At 39.5% G+C, this 20,024-nt stretch overlaps 1 pseudogene; it reads left to right on the forward strand.

Annotated features, from left to right (window-relative positions):
• The first annotated feature begins 4,838 nt into the window (after positions 1–4,838).
• On the forward strand, positions 4,839–9,401 carry LOC132515423 (elongation factor 1-alpha 1-like; annotated as a pseudogene).
• The last annotated feature ends 10,623 nt before the right edge of the window (positions 9,402–20,024 follow it).

The raw sequence follows: 20,024 nt of genomic DNA on the forward strand, positions 1-20,024 counted from the left end.
CAATTTGCTATTTACAGTTGTCAAGTAGAATGGACTTCTGTCCACCTGACCCAGGCATTCTCACCCTATGGGCACCATGTGCTCAGTTGCTTACTGGGCATGGAATCATAACAAAGGAAGTTGGTTGTCTTCAAGGAGCCCTCCCCCTCTCTGGAGTGTGTACAACCAATCATGTCATCTGTGGTGAACCTTCTCTGGCCTTGACCCTATTCCTGGAGGTTCTGGTTTAGGGCCCTGGGCATCTGCAGAGGTGATGCCTGGTCCCTACTGGAAAGTGCAGTTCCCAGGAAAGGCCTCTTCATGGACACTTGGCTATTGGCTATTGAGTTTGGTCACCGAGATTACCTCTCCTGTGGCCAGTTTCCAGAAAAGCTTGTCTACTGTCTCTATTTTATGGGTGAGGAAACTGAGGCTCAGGGAGATAATGTCACCTGAATTAACATAGCAAGTCAGTATCAGAGTAAGGATTAGATTCAGTTCTGTCTGATTCTGAAGACCACACTCTTCCCATTGACCATATTTCCTCTTGACCCCATGTATATGTACAGGATGACTGAATGGGGAAAAAGTGGGAGTGGAGATGGAGTTAGGGGGTCTTGTTAGTTTGTTTTAAAATTGGCAGTTACCTACTATAATACAGGTATTTCAGATATAACGTTATATGTGCACTTCTAAAAAACCTTGCATTCTGCAAAATCACAAGGTAAAAATAATAGGGCTTAAAAGAAAATTAGTATTAGAAGCACACCAATAAAGCTTTGTAACCTGATCACTTTTATTTTGTTTATTTTTTAAATTTAATTAATTAATTTTACTTATTAGGCTGCGCTGGGTCTTAGTTGCGGCATGAGGGATCTTCGTTGCTGCACGCAGGATCTTTAGTAGCGGCTTGCGGGATCTTTAGATGCAGCATGCAAACTCTTTGTTGTGGCATGTGGGATCTGGTTCCCTGACCAGGGATCAAACCTGGGCCCCCTGCATTGGGAGCGCAGCATCGTAGCAACTGGACCACCCGGGAAGTCCCCTGATCACTTTTAAACATTAATAATCCTAGTGAAAATACAAGTGGTGTTAAGTCCATGCTGTTAGTACCAAGTTTCATAGTTATCAACCTCAAACCCTCAGGCCCCATGTGTATCCATTTCTGTAGAGACCTACTCATCAAAATTTAAAAATGATCCAGGCAGCCTCACCGTAGTGTTGCTGGTGGGGGGGGGGTCTCTCTATTAAAATTTTGATTTTTATCACATGTGCTGGTTTTAGGCTATGTGCATATCTTTGTACCTGAGTTTTCTTGTTAGTACAGTTGAACCTTGAACAACATGGGTTTGAATTGCACAGGTCCACTTGTATGCAGTTTTTTTTCAATAAGTGTATTGGCAAAATTTTTGGAGATCTGCAACAATTTGAAAAACTCGCAGACAAACCGCATAGCCTAGAAATATCAAAAAAATTAAAAAAAAGATAGGTATATCATGAACGCATAAAGTATATGTAGGTACTAATCTATTTTATCATTCACTATCATAAAATATACACAAATATGTTATAAAAAAGATAAAATTTATCAAAACTTATGCACACAAACCATACATGGTGCCAGTAGAGGGAAATTTAAACAAGTGTAAAGATACGGTATTAAATCATAATGGCATAAAATTAACTATGGCACATACTGTACTAACGTATATAATCTCATAGCTACCGCCTGTTGCTATTGTGATGAGCGAGTGTCCACCATGCTGTGGGATGCTAATCAGCTAATCATGATGTGAGCAGTTTATCTCTCCAGGAAATTGCATGTCACAGCAAAAAGTGATCTCAAGGTTCTTGTGTATTTTCCATCGTGTTTAGTGCAATACCATAGACCTTGAATAACACCACGGGACCCATACAAAGTATCACTAGTGATGCTGGAAGTTCTCCCAGGAAGCAGAGAAAAGTCATGACACTACAAGAAAGTGTTAAATGGCTTGATAGGTACCATAGAATGAGGTCTGCAGCTGCGGTTGCCCACCATTTCAAGATAATAAATCCAGCATAAGGACCACTGTAGAAAAAGAAAAGGAAATTCGTGACGTCATTGCTGCAGCTACTCCAGCAGGCTTGAAAACTTTGCACTTTTTGCAAAACACCTTTTAATCTAGTATTGAAAGTGCAGCTTTTATGTGTGTGCAGGATTGCTATCAGAAAGGCAATACCTGTAGACTCTAATGTGATTCGACAAAAAGTGAAGTCATTATATGATAACTTAAAGCAAAAGGAAAGTGAAGGATCTAAAGCTGGAGAATTTAATACCAGCAAAGGATGGTTTCTAATTTTAGAAAGAGGCGTGGCTTAAAAAATATCAAGATAAGAGGAGAAGCAGCTTCTGCTGACCAAGAGGCAGCAGACGAGTTCCCAGATGCCATTAAGAAAATCACTGAGGAGAGAAGAAATCTGCCTGAACAGGTTTTTAATGCAGATGGAAGTGCCCTGTTCTGGAAGAAAAATTCCACAAAGGCCATTTATTAGAAGGAAGAAAAACAAGCACCAGGATTTAAAGCAGAAAGGGATAGGCTAACTCTACTATTCTGTGCAAATGTAGTGGGATTTATGATCAGGACTGCCCTTATCTATAAAGCTGTTAACCCTCCAGCCTTGACAGGAAAATATAAACACCAGCTGCCAGTCTCTTGGCTGTACAAGAAGAAGACCTGGACAATAAGGACCCTTTTTGTGGATTGGTTCCTTCAATGCTTTGTCCCTGAAATCATGAAGTTCCTTGCCAGTAAGGGACTGCCTTTTAAAGTTCTTTGGATATTGGACAATGCCCCTGGTCACCCAGAACCTCATGATTGCAACACAAGGCATCGAAGTGCTCTATGGAAATGATTGCCAATGCTATGGAAGAGAACCCCAGTAGGGAGAACATCATGAAATTCTGGGAGGTTTACACCGTTCAAGATGCCATTGTTGTTATAGAAAAAGCCATGAAAGCCATGGAGCCTGAAACAATAAATCCCTGCTGGAGAAGACTGTGTCCAGATGTTGTGCGTGACTTCACAGGATTTACAACAGATCCTATCAAGGATGTCATGAAAAAACTGTGGATATGGAAAAAAAAAAAGTTGGGGAGTGAAGGTTTTCAAGATTAAGATCTTGGAGAAATTCAAAAGCTAACAGACTTCACACCAGAGGAATTAAAAGGATTGGCATACCATATAGAAACATTTTTAGAGAAATGAAAAAGCAAAAAAGTCAGACAGAAATTACAGTGTATTTCCATAAAGTTACACCAAATGTGCCTGTCACTCCAGCCTCCACTTCTATCTCCTCCACCTCTTCTGCCTCTGTCCCCTCAGCCCACTCAATGTGAAGATGATGAGGAGACCTTTATGATGACCCACTTCCCCTTGATGAATAGTAAATAATCATCATGCCCTACTGTCAATAGATTTATCTGTTGTGTTTGTGTGTGTGTCTTCGTGTGAAAATCTAAAAACTGCACAGCAAGAATTGTATGAGAAGTTTTTGTGTCATCATCGTCATCATTGCTTAAGTATTCATCGTGTAGAACATCATGTGTAAGACTTGTACTGAAGTGGGTAGCCCATCCTTACATAGGCAGAAGGTGAGTGATATTTACAGTAATATAAAATTAATAATGTTTCAGTTTTCTTACTTTGTTTTCAAAGAATTACATTACCATGTAGTATGCCTCTCCCTCTCTCATAATTGGAGAAACTGCCTACTAGCCTATCATCACAGGTAAGTGTGGGTTTTTTAAAAATGTAACAATGTTTCCAATACTGTACTATGAATTTGACTGTAATATTGGATACCATAAACATTTTTTTTACTTACCATTTCTCTATTGCGATTTCTTTTTTGTTTTCTCATTAAACTTATATTTTCCTTTTAATCTTTTTTTTAAACTTTTAATTTTATATTGGAGTATAGGAGATTAACAATGTTGTGATAATTTCAGGTGCACAGCAAAGTGACTCAGTCATACATATACGTGTATCCATTCTCCCCCAAACTCCCCTCCCATGCAGGCTGCCACATAGCACTGAGGAGAGTTCCCTGTGCTATACAGTAGGTCCTTGTTGGTTATCCGTTTTAAATATAGCAGTGTGTACATGTCATTTTAATGATTCATTCACTAGTGTATAGGTTAGGCTACCATGAAGCACTTGTAAACATTACACCAACTACAGTAAAGTAATCATATTGCTGCTTCTTCATTATCAAAACATGATTCATTATACTTGTAAATAAATATGAATTTCTCTTTCACATTGTCTTTTCATTTTTGATGTTTGGTGTTAGTAACATGTACATATAACATCTACAGCGTTTGTATCATATAAGATGATATAGATGTAGGTACTGTCAGATGAGTTATCCTGTAAACAGACAATGTAAAGTTATGGTATTAATAAATACAGTACAATACTGTAAATGTATTTTCTCTTATGATTTTCTTAATAATATTTTCTTTTCTCTAGTTTACTGTATTGTTATGTTAACGGTAAGGCTTCCAGTCAACAGTAGGCTAATAGTAGTTAAGTTTTTAGGGAGTTAAAAGTTATATGCAGATATTTGACTGCACAGGGATTGGACCCCTATCCCCATGTTATTCAAGGGTCAACTGTATATAGATATACCTGCCTTTGCCACTTGTGGGAAAGGGCCACAATATATTGCAGGACCTTTAAAAAGATCCTCTTTTTAAAAATTACACAAGGGAAGTGTCTTTTGTTATCAACCAGCTTAAGCCAAGCTATGCTATGGTAACAACATAAAATCTCAGTGGTTCACAATAACAAAGGGTTATTTCTTGCTCATATAACATGCCGTCTCAGGTCAGCTCAGCCTTGTTCCACATCTTCCTCCTTCTGGGACCCAAGCTGAAGATCAACCTGTAAGAGGGAAGAAACTTTTTATTCTATTACAAGTTAATCAGTAAAGAGATATTCCCTATAAGCTTAAATGATACATAAGAGCTCATTTCTGGGAACCCTGCCTCCCAGGTAATGAGCATTAAGCTAAAATACCCTTGTTTAGTTCTCAGAAAACATCCTGACCAGTTCCACCTGTGAATGACTGCAGTGAGGAAGAAATTAACACCGCCCCTCCTGAGGCTGACCGGAACAAGGAAATGTTTGACGTCACTTCCTCCGCTTTTAGTATAAATGAAGCCTGAGTTCTAACTCAGGCAAGACGGTGTTTTGGGGGACGAGTCTACCGTCTTCTCAGCTTGCTGGCTTTCTGAATAAAGCCATTATTCCTTGGCCCAACGACTCCTCTCTTGATTTATTGGCCTGTCATGCAGCGAGCAGTTTGAGCTTGGACTTGATAACAAGTTTAGGCACAGCCAGCCAGGAGCCTTGCTGCTCGTGGCTGCCCACCCCGGTTGGGAAATGTTCAGGTGAGGGCCAGGACCACTTGTCTTAAGGATCTTCCCTTCAAAATTCCCCAAAGCAGCACTGGCTGCTCCCGCGCTTGGCTGTAGGAGCAAGGAATCAACATTTGGAAGCTGACGAGCTCTGTACGGTAGGGTAAGTCGCTCCAGTGTGTACCACTGGAAACTTTACTCCTCTCCATTTGGGGCTTTTTCTCTGGAATAAGCCAATTTGTTTTGCATTTGAGTGGGGTACCCTGTTGGAGAGAGGAAAGAGTTGTTAGACTTTTACCCGATGTGTGTACTAGTTCATTTGTTTCTTTGGATGTGAAGTTTGTGTTTTGTCTTGAATTGGTCTCTAAAAATGGGGACTATTTCAGCTATCCCTAAAGTCCTGTGAGGCGCATTTTGGATAAGTGATCTGATTACAGCTGTGAACCCATGGGTGAGAGAAAGATGATATTTTATTGTAACAACGTGTGGCCACAGTATTTGTTAGGATCTCCACAAGGGGTTTAGCAGGGTTATCTCGGAACCCCATGCACCATGTACTGCTACCCTTGCTGTGTTAATTACGTTATTTATGGTCTCCTGTGTCATTGGTATATGTAAAACCCCCAAGACCCAACTTGAGGGTTCGTTTAGAATTTTCTGTTTGTCCTTTGGGTTTTTTCTTTCATTTTGTTTGGTACTGTTTCTCCATTTACAGCCAAATCAGTTCTGTGATATTTAAAACTTTTACTGATGTCAAATGGAAGAAAGGAACAGGAAAAAAAAAGCTGTCTGTTCTTGTCCAAGAGTGGGACATTCCCAGGAAGGAGAGAAAGTTTCCACTTGGTTCCTAAAATCACCAAAAGCTACAAATAGAAGTGTCTTTTCCATAAATATTAGTAAAAAGGGTTTAGTCATCTAGACAGGTGACCTTGATTTGTCCCACCTGCCAGAAATGCAATTTGAATCCAACCTCTTCTGTAACTGTTGGGTTTTATATTGCTGTACCTGATTCATGGCTGAAATTTTGGAATGAGAATTATGAGGTCTCTGTTTGTGTTTGTACTTGTTATAGATGTGTGGCATTGCCGAAACTAACTTGTAAAAGAACTATTTAATTGGCTTAAAGGAAATTAAGTGCTTATATAAATACTCAAATATAAAAGAAACTGGCCAGAATGAATTTCAGGTTCATGTGATCTAGGAAATATTCAGTATTGAATTAATATCTGGTATTAAAGTTAACTTAATCTTGTTGCTTTGATTAATACAGACATGTCTTTAGACTCATCAACATTAATTATAGTACTTCTATTGTCCCTAGGTTTACTAGAAATCAAATAAGACGTTATTCCTGTTACAAAGTTTGTCAGCAAGAAAAATAACAATTCGACAAAGCTTTTAAGTAAATAAAACAGAGGTAAATGAGGTAAGAGTTTTAGGTAAACTCCATAGGAATAATTATGCTTTGAGAATGTATATATAAAACAGTGTTTCCAGATTTTCGTAACTTGAAACTAAACTAAGTTAAATGCAGAGAATTTGTTGACTATCTGGGTCATTTCAAATAGGATAGAATATTAATTGCTGGCCAGGTCTAAGTTTACCTACTTTTGCCTTCTTAGGAGAGGAAGACTAAAGCATAAGTTTGTCAATCAGGAAATGCTGATATGACAAACAGTTTACAATTACTTCTTGGTTTTCACTAGAGATTAAGGTTTTAAGGTTAAGAATCACAAGGGAAACATTTCAGTATGCAAAGATGTAGGATGTGTGTTTTTCAGCACAGAAGGTATGAGGAATGAAAATCCCTTTCGTTAAAGGGAAAAAGGTGACATGATCAGTATTGGCTAAGATAAGAACTGAACTTAATTAAGAAAATGAATGTTAAATGTAAAGTGGTACAAAACCTGAATCGGTTTCCTAAGAGGACAAAGTTTTCTTAAAATATTGAACTGCTTTTAGTAATTGTGAGTTATTTGTTTAAGCGATCTGTATTTGCCATTGAGATCTTATTATCACTGGTTAAAACTTTTTGATATTTTGATAAACTTCCCCCAAATCAAATTCTGGGTGAGGTTCGTTTGACCTCTAGCTAACTTTGAAGTTTTCCAAAGGATCCCTGGAACACCTCAAACTATTTGTTTTCTCTCCATCTCAGAGAGAGGAATACTCAACTAATTGGGCTTACTCAGTATGTTGAATTGGGAAGCACTGTCAAATAAGTTGTGATAAAACTCTTTGGACTGTATCATGTGGGTAAACATTATTGTACATATTCTGGACATTATATGGAACTCCTAAAATTCTGGTGTATCCTGGTAGATGATATCAGTCATAATATTAGTAATTATCTTAAGTTGTTTGTCACAGCAGTAACCAAGTTTCTTTTCAATTGCATTGTAATCCCAGTTGGTTGATACTGAAGCAAAATGGTTAGGGATAATCAATTGCTAGTTATAGCTTTACAGTGGCTTTTGAATGACTATAGCTATTTTGTGAAGAAGCAGAGAATGATGAAATCCTTTATGTGCAAGCACTTGTGCTCTTACATCAGGGAAAACAAGAAAAGCAAGGGAATGAGAGTGAGGATATGTTGCTTCAAACCTTAACTCCTTCCAGCTGAGCTAGGTATCCCAGCTGCACTGGCTATTATGCCAATATATCCACCCCTTCCTCCACCTTCCATTCTTTTCCACCTTCCATTCTTTTCTAGCCCCAATTCCTGACCCTGGGGCTCAGGACTTTCCCTTCTTCTGGGGTCAATTAGAAAATCCTGTTAGTTTCTGGGCCACAGGGACTTGGTCTGGTATCACCATCTAAGAACCAAAAGGGCACTCCGTTTGGGCCAGGAGCCACTCCCAGGGCAGGACAATTTCAATTGCTGTTATCTCACATAGGGGGCTAAATGCAAATAACTAGCCAGCTGGGTTTATATATTAATTGGAAAGATCACCACCCTCCTTTATAGGGATAATCCTCTACACCTGAAGCCCACTTGGCAGTACCCACAGACGAACCAAACTGAGATCCCAGTGAGGGAGGAATGCTGGAATTAGAGCAATACTTAGTGCATCTTGGCAGGCCTTTGAAAAGGGGAACCAAAGAAAAAGTTTAAAAAGAACTCAAGAAATTTGGCAAAAAATAAAAATCCCAGGAAAGGAGACAGAGCCTCCCCCCACACCCTACCCCTTGAAGTCTACGAAAAGTTAGACCAGAAGTGTGTGCTCACAGCACCCCAGCAAAGGCCAGTAACACATGGCCAATACTAATCCCATTAAGAAGGGATATCAGGACACCTAATCTAAAGCAATATCCTTTGAGGCAAGAGGATCACTTCTCCCATAGACTGACTTGTCAAGATACCAGCCAGTGTATTCCTTGCATCTGTCCCTCCAGGACATATACAAAATTGGTGGTATTGGTACTGTCCATGCGGGTCCAGTGGAAACAGTTCTGGCATGGTGGTCACCTTTGCTCCAGTCAACATTACAACTGAAGTAAAGTCTGTTGAAATGCACTATGAAGCTTTGAGTAAAGCCCTTCCTGGGAACAATGTGGGCTTCAAGGTCAAGAATGTGTCTGTCAAAAATGTTCGTCGTGGCAATGCAGCTGGTGACAGCAAAAATGACCCGCCAATGGAAGCAGCTGGCTTTGCAGCTCAAGGGATCACCTTGGACCATCCAGGCCAAGTCAGTACTGGATATGCACCTGCTGGATTGTCACACAGCTCACATTGCTTGCAAGTCTGCTGGGATGAAGGAGAAGATTGATCATCATTCTGGGAAAGAGCTGGAAGATGGCTCCATATTCCTGAAATCTGGTGATGGTTGCGACCATTGATATGGTTCCTGGTAAGCCCATGTGTGTTGAGCTTCTCTGACTGTCCTCCTCTGGGCCATTTTGCTGTTCATGACATGACAGATGGTTGTTGCGGGTGTCATCAAAGCAGTGGACAAGAAGGGCAGTGGGAACTGGCAAGGTCACCAAGTCTGCCCAGAAAGTTCAGAAGGCTAAATGAATGTTATCCCCAATACCTGCCACCCCAGTCTTAATCAGCGGAAGAATGGTGTCAGAACCGTTTGTCTCAATTGTCCCAATTGGCCATTTAAGTTATAGTAAGACTGGTTAATGATAACTGCATCATAAAACCTTCAGAAGGAGAGGAGAAAGTTTTGTGAACCATTTGTTTTGTATGTGGAAGTTCTACGTTTTTAGTTTTTAAAATCAGTAGCTTCTAATTAGTTAAAACCCTCCTTAAGAAAATTATCCCCTGATTTGGATTAAGGCATTGGAACTACATTCATCCTGGAGGCTGCAATCAACAGGAAAAACCAAGAAAATGAATACTAATTTAACTTGGGATAAGGCCTTGCCAGTTGGCCCGCTACAGATCAGTGGCTCCCAGAAGCAGGCTTAAATTAAACCCCCTTTGAAGTATGGTATGGTAGGCCACTCCAGGTGTCTGCCCAGGTGAGAGAATCTGTAAATACCTTAAAAGACCTAGCAGTTGCCAATTACGTTAAAACTTTGGACACTCTACCAACCTCTGTTCATGTGTTTGCCTCCAGCAGGTCTGCCCATCCAACTGAAGTAGATGGTAGTTTCATTGTAGCTGGAAAAGGGTCAACCAATTTGTTTACTTTTGTTCAAATAACTAGCACAGGAATTGAGTATATGTCTTGGGAACTGGAACCCAAATCCCAAGTTCAAGTACAAATTAGACAACAAAGTGTTAAGGGGTTTCATCAGGTTCAAATAGTGGTAGATAAAAAAGGACTGACCAAAGATTATAAGGAATATTCATCACCTCCAGAAGTAGCCAGAACACTTGTCCCTTTTCCCACAAGATTGTGGGATGGATATTGACAGTGGGGAATTGTAATAGGGAAGAATCTTTGTATTCTATTACAAGTTGATCACTAAAGGGATGTTGCCTATAAGCTTAAACGATACATAATGGCCCATCTCTGGGAACCCTGCCTCCCAGGTAATGAGTGTTAAGCTAAAATTCTTTTGTTTAGCTCACAGGAAACATCCTGAACCGTCCCACCTGTGAATGACTGCAGGGAGGAAGAAATTAATATGTCCCCTCTGGAGGCTGACTGGAACCGGGAAAAGTTTGACTTTACTCCCTCCGCTAATTCGGGCAAGATGGTTCTTGGGCACACAAGTCCACCACCTTGGTTCACTGGCTTTCTGAATAAAGTCACTATGCCTTGCCCCAACAACTCGTCTCTTGATTTATCGGCCTATCATACGATAAGTAGTATGAGCTTGAACTCGGTAACAAACTCAGCTCTCAGGACAATTCTGGTCTCACGGCAAAGGAAAAAGAAAAATGAGAGACTCACAAGATGAGTTAGAGGCACTATCCCTTCTGCTCCCATTTCATTGTCCAGAGACAGTCACATGTCATAGGGCAGGGGATCGTCCTCCTCAGGGAGACACAGTGAAGATACTGAACAATCATACCATCTACTCCACGGTCCCTTCCCTGTACGCAGTTTCCCCATATAGCTTAATATAAAGGAAAGTGAATCAGTTCTTAAAATTACTTAACTTGAAGCTACTTTTGGAAGGAAATGTAGCCACTTGTGCAGAATATTTAGCTTCTTTATTAAGTCCATCATATATTGCTTAGGTTTTGTCTTTCATTGCAGGAAACTAGTTCTTTATTGCTGGGAAAGCCATCACCTCCCCAAAGCCTGAAAGGACCAGGGGAGAGAAGGGGGTGAGCCCTTCCAGAACCCAGCAAGAGCTAGAAGCACAGAGGAGGGTTTCCAGCAGCTGGTGGAATCATGGAGAGATGCCGCCACCACCACAGCAGCAGGGCCAGTGCAGAGAGTGGGCAGAGGAGGAAACACCATGGCCCATTTCTCCTCCCACTCTCCCATCCTGCCCACCCCTCGTTGGCAGAACCCAAGTAGAAACTAGATGGCAAGAGATCAGGCTGGGCCCTCCTGGAGTACAAAGTAAAGAAGAAAGGGAACGAGAATGGATTTGGGGGAAAGGAGGAAGGTGCAAATGAAGAATAATCAACACAGCTGCCTTCGCCTATAACCAACTGGGAGTATTCTATTTTTACCAGGAACTAGATCTCTTCATCCTTCTCAGTCTCACCCCTGCACCTTCTTGAGGGGGTGGAGAGAGACTCATTCTGCCTTCTAAAAGAGTTATAGCTCATTCAGAGGTGACCCAGTCTATGTTCCAAAAAAAGGAATTTCAGAAATACTCATACTGTATTCTGAAGGCCTAAAGAACAAGCACCATTCGATGTCTTTCCAGTTCCAGAAAATGGGGGATTGATTCCTCATATGGCTGGTCCTGCAACCCTGTCGTAGCTGGCTGGGGGAGGCTGTAGGGTAGCACATATGTATATGCCAAACATACACAGGAAGGTGGTGTGATCCTATAGCACCTCTCCACTAGACTTTTCCCCCTTGCAATATTTTCCTTGAAATAATCTCAAACTTGCAAAAAAATAAGTATTATATAAAAGACTTTTCCTGAATCATTTGAGAATAAGTTGCTTGCACAATGTCCCATCACCCTATATATGTATGTTTAATATGTTTTCTTCCCGTAAGGATATTCTCCTGCCTAACTACAGTATAGCCATCAAAATCAGGAAATCAGCATCAATATCCTCAGACCTCATTCAGGTTTCCCCAGTTTCCCCAGGAATATCCATTTGAGGAGAAGACTCTAGTTCAGAACTACTCATTGCATTTAGATATGTATATTTAGTCTCCTTCAATCTGGAACAATTCCTCGGTCTTTCCTTGATTTTCATGATTTTGACACTTCTGATGACTACAAGCCAGTTATTTTGTAGAATGTCTCTCAGTTTGGGTTTGTCTGATGTTTCTTCGTGATTAAAATCTTGCGTCTTTGACAAGCATATCACAGAAATGAAGCTGTGTTCTTCTCTTTGCGTCCTATTACGTGGCACAGGATTTCAGTTTTCCTGTTATTGATGATGTTAACTTTGATCACAGGATGAAGGTGGTGTCTGCAAAGTTTCTCCACTCTAAAGTTACTTGTTTTCCCATTGCAATTAAAAAGTGTTTCCTTGGGAGGTTTTTAGAGACTATGGAAACATCCCATTTCTCATTAAACTTTTAGTTTATTCATCAACTTATTAAGTTTCTATAGACTCTAGCATTTCTATTTTACCCACTGGGCTAGGACCCATTGCTATCATTATTTATTTTGACATTTAATGGTCCCAGATTTGACAGTGGGAGCCCCTCTCAGCAGTGAAAAGATATAGTGAATGAAATATATTTATTCCACACACACATTATCTTCTACTTTACCTCTGTATTGATCTATATTCACCTCTCTATACTGAAGACCATTAGTTCACACCAATGCCACCAATTCTAATCCAACACACCACATGGTTCATTCGAGTTTTCTCCCTTTCCATATTGGTATATTCCTCTTCCAGCAGTGAAAATTCAGACTCCAATTTTCTTTCATTTATTTCCTTATTTGATCAATTTCCCTGGCTGTGACCAAACTCCCTTTACTCTACCTATGTTCTCAGCATACACATTTAGATATTTGATTCTTCTCATATTAATATTTGAGTGTGTTATGAGGTAGGGGTTGAAGTTTAAGTTTGTTGAAACATTTATCCATTTATTGAAAAGACTTTTTCAATAAATTTATTGAAAAGACTTTTCTTTCCCCCTTGCCTTGGTACCTTTGCAAAAAATTAATTGACCATATATGTCTGGGTCCATTTCTGGACTCTGTTCTTTCCTGTCGATCTATTTGTCTGTCTTTGTGCCAGTACTACTGTCTTGATTACTATAGGTTTATAGTAAGCCTTGACATCCGAGTCCTCTAACTTAGTTCTTCTTCAAGATTGTTCTGGCTCTTCTGGATCCTTTGCCTTTAATAAACTTGAGAGTCAACTTTTACATTTACGAAGTAAATAGTTGTAACTCTGACTAGGATTGCACTGAATCAATAAGTTGGGGAGAACTGACATATTAACAATATTGAGTCTTCCAGTGTATGAGCATAGTATATCTCTCCTAATATTTACGTCTCTTTAATTCCTCTCAGCACTGTTTTGTAGTTTTTGGGTTTTTTTCCCCAGAAAATTCTTTTAATATTATACTTTAAATGAGAAATAATAACAACTAGCTTTCTATTTAATCCTGTTTCTACTTTCCTTTTAAAAATTTTTTAAATTTAATTTTATTTAATTCTTTATACAGCAGGTTCTTATTAGTCATCAATTTTATACACATCAGTGTATGCATGTCAATCCCAATCGCCCAATTCATCACACCACCACCGCCACCCGCCGCGGCATTCCCCCCTTGGTGTCCATACGTTTGTTCTCTACATCTGTGTCTCAATTTCTGCCTTGCAAACCGGTTCATCTGTACCATTTTTCTAGGTTCCACATATATGCATTAATATACGATACTTGTTTTTCTCTTTCTGACTTACTTCACTCTGTATGACAGTCTCTAGATCCATCCACATCTCAACAAATGACCCAGTTTTGTTCTGTTTTATGGCTGAGTAATATTCCATTGTATATATGTACCACAACTTCTTTATCCATTCTTCTGTTGATGGGCATTTAGTTTGCTTCCATGACCTGGCTATTGTAAATAGTGCTGCAATGAACATTGGGGTGCATGTGTCTTTTTGAATTATGGTTTCCTCTGGGTACATGCCCAGTAGTGGGATTGTTGGATCATATGGTAATTCTATTTTTATTTTTTTAAGGAACCTCCATACTGTTCTCCATAGTGAATGTATCACTTTACATTCCCAACAACAGTGCAAGAGGGTTCCCTTTTCTCCACACCCTCTCCAGCATTTGTTGTTTGTAGATTTTCTGATGATGCCCATTCTGACTGGTGTGAGGTGATACCTTGTTGTAGTTTTGATTTGCATTTCTCTAATAATTAGTGACGTTGAGCAGCTTTTCATATGCTTCTTGGCCATCTGTATGTCTTCTTTGGAGAAATGTGTATTTAGGTCTTCTGCCCATTTTTGGATTGGGTTGTTTGTTTTTTTAATATTGATTAATCCTTTGTCCGTTTATTCGTTTGCAAATATTTTCTCCCATTCTGAGGGTTGTCTTTTCATCTTGTTTATGGTTTCCTTTTCTGTGCAAAAGCTTTGAAGTTTCATTAGGTCCCATTTGTTTTTGTTTTTTAATTTCCATTACTCTAGGAAGTGGATCAAAAAAGATCTTGTTGTGATTTATGTCAAAGAGTGCTCTTCCTATGTTTTCCTCTAAGAGTTTTATAGTGTCTGGTCTTACATTTAGATCTTGAATCCATTTTGAGTTTATTTTTGTGTATGGTGTTAAGGAGTGTTCTAATTTCATTCTTTGACATGTAGCTGTCCAGTTTTCCCAGCACCACTTATTGAAGAGACTGTTTTTTCTCCATTGTATATCCTTGCCTCCTTTGTCATAGATTAGTTGACCATAGGTGCGTGGGTTTCTCTCTGGGCTATCTATCTTGTTCCATTGATCTATGTTTCTGTTTTGGTGCCAGCACCATATTGTCTTAATTACTGTAGCTTTATACTATAGTCTGAAGTCAGGGAGTCTGATTCCTCCAGCTCCGTTTTTTTCCCTCAAGACTGCTTTGGCTATTCGGGGTCTTTTGTGTCTCCACACAAATTTTAAGATTTTTTGTTCTAATTCCGTAAAAAATGCCATTGGTAATTTGATAGGGATTGCATTGAATCTGTAGATTGCTTTGGGTAGTATAGTCATTTTCACAATATTGATTCTTCCAATCCAAGAACATGGTATATCTCTCCATCTGTTGGTATCATCTTTAATTTCTTTCATCAGTGTCTTATAGTTTTCTGCATACAGGTCTTTTTTCTCCCTAGGTAGTTTATTCCTAGGTATTTTATTCTTTTTGTTGCAATGGTAAGTGGGAGTGTTTCCTTAATTTCTCTTTCAGATTTTTCATCATTGGTGTATAGGAATGCCAGAGATTTCTGTGCATTAATTTTGTATCCTGCATCTTGTAGTTTTCAATGTAGAGATTTTGCAAGTATTTTGTTAAATTTAAACAATACCCTTTTGCTATTTGTTTCCTATTCTGTTTTGTTTAGGTTTTTCTTCTTACAATTCTTTTTTCCTGTCTTCATTTGGGTTAATGGAATATTTTTAAATAGTTCATTTAAATTCCTCTGTTAAATTAGAGATAATGCATATAAAAGTACCCATAGCATATAGTATGCACTCAACAAATTATTAGTTACACTTCAGTTTTTCTTTTAGGAAAATGGGGTCTGATATATTACTCTCACACTAAGAGCCTGGAGAACATTTGACTGAAAAGGCAGCTGTTGTAGCTCATATAAAAAGCATGTGAAATCTCTTGGCACTTGGGGTACCCCTGTATAGAAGCTCCTGATGGGAGTATGGAAACTCATGGGTGAGGGATTTTTCTCTTTCCAGATGTGAGAGAAGTTTGAAGACAATTTCCCATAGCAAATTCAAGGAAAGCTTGAATTGCTCACTTTCTGGAGAGTTGCTATCATAAATGGTGTTGAATTTTTCAAAAGCTTTTTCTGCATCTATTGAGATGATTATATGGTTTTTATTCTTCAAGGTGTTAATGTGATTATCACACTGATTGACTTGTGGATATTGAAGAATCCTTGCATCCCTGGGATAAATCCCGCTTGAACATGGTGTATGATCCTTTTAATATTTTGTTGGATTCAGTTTGCTACTATTTTGTTTTTGGTTTTTGCATCTATGATCATCAGTGATATTGGCCTGTTATTTTCTTTTTTTGTGGTGTCTTCTTCTGGTTTTGGTATCAGGGTGATGGTGGCCTCATAGAAAGAGTTTGGAGTGTTTCTTCCTCTGCCAGTTTTTGGAAGAGTTTCAGACGGATAGGTGTTAACTTTTCTCTAAATGTGTGACAGACTTCGCCTGTGAAGCCCTCTGGTCCTGAACTTTTGTTTGGTGGGAGTTTTTTAATCACAGTTTCAATTTCAGTACTTGTGATTGGTCTGTTCGTATTTTCTATTTCTTCCTGGTTCAGTCTTGGGAGATTGTATCTTTCTAAGAATTTGTCCATTTCTTCTCAGTTGTCCATTTTATTGGCATATAACTGGTTGTAGTAGTCATTTATTATCCTTTATATTTCTGTGGTGTCTGTGGTAAATTCTCCTTTTTCATTTCTAATTTTATTGATTTGAACCCTCTCCCTTTTTTTCTTGATAAGTCTGGCTGAAGGTTCATCAATTTTGCTTATCTTTTCAAAGAACAAGCTTTTGGTTTCATTGTCATATCTATTGTTTTCTTCATCTCTAGTTCATTTATTTCTGCTCGATCTTTATGATTCCTTTCCTTTTACTATGGTTTTTGTTTGTTCTTCTTTTCTTTAGGTGTAAGGTTAGGTTGTTTATTTGAGATTTTTCTTGTTTCCTGAGGTGAGATTATATCGCTATAAACTTCCCTCTTCGAACAGCTTTTGCCGTGTCCCATAGGTTTTAGATCATCCTGTTTTTATTTTCATTTGCCTCTAGGTATTTTTATATTTCTTCTTTGATTTCTTCAGTGATCGTTGTTTAGTAGCATATTGTTTAGCCTCCATGTGTTCTTGTTTTTTACATTTTTTTTCTTATAGTTGATTTCTAATTTCCTAGTGTTGTGGTTGGAAAAGATGCTTGATATGATTTCAATTTTCTTAACTTTACCCAAGCTTGCTTTGTGGCCCAGCATGTGCTCTCTCCTGGAGAATGTTCCATGTGCACTTGAGAAGAATGTGTATTTTGCTGCTTTCAGATGGAATGCTCTATAAATATTAGTTAAATCCATCTGGTCTAATGTTTCATTTAAGGCCTGTGTTTCCTTATTGATTTTTCTGTCTGGTTTATCTGTCCATTGATGTAAGTGGGGCGTTGAAATCCCTCACTCTTATTGTGTTACTGTTGATGTCTCATTTCATGGCTCTTAGTATTTGCCTTATATATTGAGGTGCTCCTATGTTGAGTTCATATATATTTACAATTGTTATAGCTTCTTCTTGGATTGATCCCTTGATCATTATGTAGTGTCCTTCTTTGTCTCTTGTAACAGTCTTTATTTTTTAATTTTTTTTGTGGTACGTGGGCCTCTCACTTCTGTGGCCTCTCCCATTGTGGAGCACAGGCTCCAGATGCACAGGCTCAGCAGCCATGGCCCACGGGCCCAGCCACTCCACGGCATGGAGGATCCTCCCGGACCAGGGCACAAACCCGTGTCCCCTGCATCGGCAGGCGGACTCTCAACAACTGCGCCACCAGGGAAGACCTAACAGTCTTTATTTTAAAGTCTATGTTGTCTGATATGAGTAATGTTACTCCAGCTTTATTTTGATTTCGATTTGCATGGAATACTTTTTTTTCCATTCCCTCACTTTTAGTCTGTATGTGTCCCTAGATCTGAAGTGGGTCTCTTATAGACAGCATATATATGGGTCTCTTATTTTTGTATCCATTCAGCCAGTCTATGTCTTTTGGTTGGGTCATTTGATCCACATACACTTAAGGTAATTTTTCATATATATGTTCTTGTTGACATTTTGTTAGCTGTTTTGGATTTTTTTTGGCAGTACGCGGGCCTCTCACTGTTGTGGCCTCTCCCGTTGCGGAGCACAGGCTCCGGACGCACAGGCTCAGCGGCCATGGCTTACAGGCCCAGCTGCTCCACGGCATGTGGGATCTTCCCGGACCGGGGGATGAACCCGTGTCCCCTGCATCAGCAGGCGGACTCTCAACCACTGCGCCACCAGGGAAGCCCTGGATTTGTTTTTGTAGGTCCCTTCCTCTTTTGTTCTCTTCTCTTGTGAATTGACAACTAACTTTAGTGTTGTGTTTGGATTCCTTTTTCTTTTTTTTTGTTTGTATCCACTGTAGAACTTTGGTTTCTGGTTACCTTGAGGTTTTGATATAGTAGTTTATATATAAACAAGATTGTTTTAAGTTGCTGGTCTTTAATTTCAAATGCATTTCCAATATCCTGCATTTGTGCTCTCCTCTTCTCACGTTGGTAATTTTGATATCATATTTGTGTGTGGATGTTCTCCTACCTTTACTGTATGTTTACCTTTACCAGTGAGCTTTCCCATTTGTAATTTTCTTGTTTCTAGTTGTGGCCTTTTTTTTTCCGCCTAGAGAAGTTCCTTCTAGAATTCATTGTAAAACTGGTTTGGTGGTGCTCAATTCTCTTAGCTTTTGCTTGTCTGTAACACTTTTGATTTCTCCATCAAATCTGAATGAGAGCCTTGCTGGGTAGAGTATTCTTCGTTATAGGTTTTTCCCTTTCATCACTTTAAATATATCATACCACTCCCTGCTGGCCTGAAGAGTTTCTGCTGAAAAATCAGCTGAAAACCTTATGGGGATTCCCTTGTATGATATTTGTTGTGTTTCCCTTGTTGATTTCAATACTTTCTTTGTGTTTAATTTTTGTCAGTTTGATTACTATGTGTCTCAGCATGTTCCTCCTTGGGTGTGTCCTGCCTGGGATTCTCTGCACTTCCTGGACTTGGTTGACTGTTTCCTTTCCCGTTTTTTTTTAATTAATTAATTTAGGCTGCATTGGGTCTTCATTTCTGTGTGAGGGCTTTCTCTAGCTGCGGCGAGCGGGGGCCACTCTTCATCGCGGTGCGTGGGCCTCTCATTGTCGCGGCCTCCCATGTTGCAGAACACAAGCTCCAGATGCGCAGGCTCAGTAGCTGTGGCTCATGGGCCCAGTTGCTCCGCGGCATGTGGGATCTTTCCAGACCAGGGCTCGAACCCATGTCCCCTGCATTGGCAGGCAGATTCTCAACCACTGCGCCACCAGGGAAGCCCTCCTTTCCCATTTTAAGAAAGTTTTCAGCTATTATCACTTCAAATATTTTCTCTGGCCCTTTCTCTCTCTCTTCTCCTTCTGGGACCCCTATAATGTACATGTTGGTGCATTAAATGTTGTCCCAGAAGCTCTTAAACTGTCCTCATTTTTTTTCATTCTTTTTTTCTTTATTCTGTTCCATGACAATGATTTCCACTATTCTGTCTTGTCTGTTTTTCTGCCTCATTTATTCTGTTATTATTTCCTTCTATTGTATTTTTCATTTCAGTTATTTTATTGCTCATCTCTCCTCTGTTCTTTATATCTTCTAGCTCTTTGTTAACCATTTCTTGTATCTTCTTGGTCTGTGCTTCCATTCTTTTTCCGAGATTTTGGATCATCCTTACTCTCATTACTCTGAATTCTTTTTTGGGTAGATTGCCTATCTGCACTTCACTGTCTTGTTTTTCTGGGGTTTTGTCTTGTTCCTTCTTCTGAAACATATTCCTTTGCCGTCTCATTTTGTCTAACTTTCTGTGATTGCGGTTTCCATTCTCTAGGCTGCAAGGTTGTAGTTCCTTTTGCTTCTGGTGTCTGTCCCCAGTGGGTGAGGATGTTCTAGAGGCTTGTGCAAGCTTTCTGGTGGGAGGGACTTGTTCCTGCCCACTGGTGGGTGGAACTGTGTCTTGTCCCTCTGGTGAACAAGGCTGTGTCACAGGGTGTGTTTAGAAGTGGCTGTGGGTTCAGGAAGACTTTAGACAGCTTGTCCACTGGTGGCTGGGGCCATGTTCCTGCCCTGTTGGTTGT

This window comes from Lagenorhynchus albirostris, chromosome 2 (assembly GCF_949774975.1).
Source record: "Lagenorhynchus albirostris chromosome 2, mLagAlb1.1, whole genome shotgun sequence".
In the NCBI taxonomy this organism is placed as follows: domain Eukaryota; kingdom Metazoa; phylum Chordata; class Mammalia; order Artiodactyla; family Delphinidae; genus Lagenorhynchus; species Lagenorhynchus albirostris.